This window comes from Egretta garzetta, unplaced genomic scaffold (genome assembly GCF_000687185.1).
Source record: "Egretta garzetta isolate BGI_Z169 unplaced genomic scaffold, ASM68718v1 scaffold1145, whole genome shotgun sequence".
In the NCBI taxonomy this organism is placed as follows: Eukaryota; Metazoa; Chordata; class Aves; order Pelecaniformes; family Ardeidae; genus Egretta; species Egretta garzetta.
This window is the reverse complement of record NW_009259712.1, coordinates 137366-142220: the sequence shown is the minus strand read 5'-3', so window position 1 is coordinate 142220 and position 4855 is coordinate 137366.

The window sequence follows — 4855 nt, the reverse complement described above, 5'->3', positions numbered from 1 at the left end:
GGAATGCCAAAGCCAAACTGGAGCTGAATCTGGTGAGCGAACAAGGCAACAAGGAAGGCAACAAGAAAGGCAACAGGAAGGGCTTCTATAAGTACATAAGCAGAAAAAGGAAGACTAGGGAATATGTGGGTCTGCTGCTAAATCACACAGGGACACAGGGACACAGGACACTGAAAAGGCTGACGCACTGAATGCTCTCTTCCTTCAGTCTTTGCTAGTGTGACTAGCCTTCAGAAATCTCAGGCTCTGGAGACCAGGAGGAAAGGCTGGAGCAAGGAACACATACCCTTGGTGGAAGAGGAACATGTTAAGGAATACTTAAGCATACTGGACATACAGAAGTCCATTGGCCCTGAGGGGATGCAGCCTTACCTCATTCCCTGAGAAGGGATTGAATAACTAATCCTGGAAACCATTTCCAGGCTCATGAAGGACAGGAGGGTGATCAGGAGTAGTCAGCATGCATTCTCAAAAGGGAGGTCATGGTTAACCAACCTGATAACCTTCTATGATGAAGGTTATCTTACCAAGCCATCTATTGGCTTGGTAGATGTGGGGAGAGCAGTGGATATTGTCTACCTGGACTTCAGTAAGGCTGTTGACACCGTGTCCCATAACATGCTTATAGAGAAGCTGATGAAGTATGGGTTGGATAAGCAGGCAGTAAGGTGGATTGAAAACTGGCTGAACGGTCAAGCCCAGAGGATGGTGATCAGTGGCTCTCTTCAGTGACCAGAGACAATGGGCCTGAAACACAGGTTTCCTCTGAACATCAAGAAACACTTTTTTACTGTGGGGACGGCAGCATTGGCACAGGTTGCCCAGAGAGGTTGTGGAGTTTCTCTTCCTGGAGATATTCAAAACCCATCTAGATATGGTCCTGGGCAACCAACTCCAGGTGGCCCTGTTTGAGCAGGGGGGTTGGACTAGATGACCTCCAAAAGTCTCTTCTAACCTCAACCATTCTGTGAGTCTGTGAGCTACAGCATCAGAAATTTATCCACAGAACAGAGCTGCTCTCTTCAAGTAAAGCACTCAGAGAAGCTGTCTTTATCTCCAAACTAGGAATTACTGTGCATTTCTAAAACATAGCTATTGGCAATCATATTTACTACACTGTAGTTACTGTTAGCTTTCCATTTATTTTACTCCAATGTTATAACACCACCAGAGAAAATGTTTTCAAATCCCAATTCTTCAGGCATCTTGAAAAACACAATCTGATTTCACTAATCTCTTAAAAGACACTGGACTCTGAAAAAGCCTTTTTGCTTACTTTGTAAACATTCCAAAGCTAACACATTAAGTGATGTATTGCTTTTACTAATCCATTAAGCAAGATCCAAGTAACCTGTTATACAGATGTATTGCCACTTACTTCATGCTGATATCCACATTTGGTATAATAAACTCTTAGATAACCTGTTAAACTATATTTGATTTACATACTCACAAAAGCACTGAATATAAGAGTAACTTGGTACAGTTGTACTCTTAGAAGTTTGGTGAAGATTGGGAGCTATGCAGGCAAAAACATATTTACCCTGAGTAAGGGAAAGAATAGAAAACTCACTCATGTCTGCAATGTTTGGTAGCAGCCAGCTGGCCAGGATTATCCAGGCAATGAGTAAGCTCTTATGCCTGAACCAGGCAATATGGGAAGGAGGACCATGAGGTCCAAAAGTCATGGACCACAACCAAGACTTGTTGTGTTGCAGTGTTAGTCTGCATGGGAATATGAGGGGAGACCTGAGGCAAATTCAGTGGGCCCAGGAGCAGATACAGGGTATAGAGACATGGAATCCAAATCTTATTAATTTTGGTTTTGACAATAACCTGTGGTACAAAATCTATGATAATAATCAGTTTCTAGGCCAAGCTATTGTACATGGATTTGTCACAGTTTTTGTTTGGCCATTTTTTTTTTTTAAGTAAAGCTCACAATTAGTTGAATAGTAAAATCTAGTTTAGCACAGTTCCTATGATAGAGAAAGAACTTGTCAGTGAAGGTGCTGACAATACAAATTATTCTTTTGCAACTCCAAAGACAGCTGAATTTGAAAGAGTTCTGATTGCTTTACTTTGCTTACTTGGTATATTGTATTTTTTTAAAAAAGCTACAGATGAAGCAGTGTTTCTGATGAACATATATATGCAATACTACTAGCTGCATAATAAAGACACAAGTGTTATTCATACATATTTACTAAAAATTGAGTTTAGCCCTGTCATACTGGATATTGTCATTTGATTTTTCCTATGGTTTTCTTAGGAATGCAGTGCTGTTTGTACAATGACTATGATTGCAGCTAGGTAAAAAAAAAAAAAAAAAGAGCCAAACAAAACCTCTTTGCTCAGAAGATATACTTTTGCATGATTTCTGAAACCCTCCTCTGTCTGCATCAAACACTTTTCCAACTTGTGTTTTGGGTTTTAGGTAGCAGAGAGAGAGTTCTGATGACTTTAAAAACCTCACTGAAGGCCTCTACCCACACTGACCCAATCTGAAAACTACTCTGCTTTTCCCGTGCTCTCCAAATGCAGATACCTGCTATCAGGAGTATTTAATTAGACCTCAGACTGCTCTGCTACTCTGCCCTAGTAGTTAGCCAGAATTCAAGAGCAGATAGGACTGTTTTAATGAGACAGAAACTGAGATAAATGTATTCTTTGTGCAATGCTTATTTAGAAACATCTTATACATGGTACTGTTTCCAGAATGACAGGAAACTTACTGTAAAACAAGTTCCAAGTGAGTCTGGGTTTAAGAAGCTCTGTTGTTTCCTTTCAGTGTTGTGTTTGCAACTCTTTACACTGACCCTCTCTATTCCCACTGCAAGCAGCCAGTATCACAAGCACAGAAAGGATGATCACGCAGACCTCTCATAGGTATGGTTCAGGATTAAGCAATCTGTCTCTCCACCTTCCTCTCTTCCCACGCCTACGCATCGCGAACACTTGTCATGATGGAGGGTAAACTAAGCTGTGGCGCGAGTCCAGCTTAATAACAATAAACCTAACAATAAAGAAGGGATTTGAATGAGGGAATTGGTCCTGTTTATCACCTGGTTACACAAACACTTGCTCTGGTGTGAAGGGCAGAGTCTAATGGCGCGAATGAGTGAAAAACTAAGGATGGGAATGCATAGTGCTTAGGCTGGCCTGCCCACATAAAGATACTAGTCAAACTGTGCCCTAGAGTTGTAATAAGGAAAATACTTGTTAATCCATCAGTGCTAGCTCTGTCCTGTTGTGAGGTTGGTTATTTTGGGTGGCCACCATCATGCAAACAGCCGGTTTTGCCAAGCAAAAAGACTTGACTGGCTAGAGCCTCGAGTGCTTACTGCTTTAAATGAGTCTGTGCTTGTCTTTTGATTTAAGTCTCATGTGCTGACAACCATTACTGCCTTTCATGCAAGCTGTACTGCAGAAGCTGTTAGCTCTGTTCCAAGGAACATAGTAATCATGGAAGGTACACATTTTCTAGTAAACTCTACAACCATGTGCAGCGTTCCATGGTGTGGGTCTCTGGATTGCAAATGCTGGTGTTTCTGTGACTTTTTTTCTCCTTCACCTGGCAACTATGTTGAAGAAACTGATTGCTGCAAGGCTACATCCAACATGTAAAGAAAGAGTTATGTCCTTGGATCTGCAGAAGCACATCCAGGAAAATGCAGTGGTCAAGACACTGTCTGAGGAATAGGCTAAGCAATGTCACCAGCCCTGACATTTGAGCTTTCAAGAAATACATTCTGGTATGCAAGTACACTCAAACTGTCTGGCTGGATACGTTTACCAGCAATTACTGCGTTGACAGACTATGAAGTCAAATTTTCAGCTCACTTTCAAAGTTCTAATTTAGAGGGAATTGCCTTGATTTAGCTAAGCTTGGCCTATGAAATCATATATGACTCAACCTGTCTCCCTTATAAAGTGCTCAGAGACTATGATATGTGATACTAAGAAATAGCCTATTTCTAAGCGTGAATTTATTTGCTATGCTCACTGAGGCTGGTTTGTATCACATGTTTAAGTTTGAAGAGCAGAATTTTCTTGAGAGAGAGAAATGATATCTAAAATCTGAAATGTGAAATTGTTTTAACTGAGTTTCAGTCCAGTTCCTAAGATACAGATGTGCACATTCTATTAATACCCAGTGCTGAGATCTTTGAACTGACTGCATTAAAAAGTAATTCCAGGGGCATATATCTGGACTAGACATTTTTGCACATAAATGTGTAACACATGCATACAAATACATCGTTAGATGGATTGGAAAGATTGCTTTGAATGGAAAGAGAGTGACTGAAAGATCTAGAGGTTTTTAGAATACTCTTTCTTCTTGACTGTTCAGAAGTTTCACAGTGAAACAGAACTTGACTTTGGCACAGAGTATTCTGTCACATACTTGAAAACACATTTCTAAAAAGAACCCACGATAGCCTGGTATTTTGGAGCAGTATCCTCTTTCTCAGTAAGTTGTTCTTGTTCATAAGATCAATAAAATCTAAGAGATCGAAATGGAGTTCCTCTCAGGGTTTGGTACAGGTTTCACCAGAGGAAAGAGTAGTAGGAGTTGCTGATTTTGCTTTATGTCCCTTGCTTGTTGGTATTGTGCTAATATTGGTGTATTCCCAGGTGTTGTCCTTTTCTTCTGTGCAATTTGTTTCATCATTTTCCTTCTGTTCTGTTCCTCTTTTGAAAATAATTTCCTTTTTCTGCCCAGCCCTTCAAATGATGGCACTAGGCCTCTCACTTAAAACATACAAAGAATCTGATGGCTAGTTTTAAAAATATTAAGATAGATTTAACAATGGGCATGGAAGATAGATAACAAGGTATGGAAATAAACCCA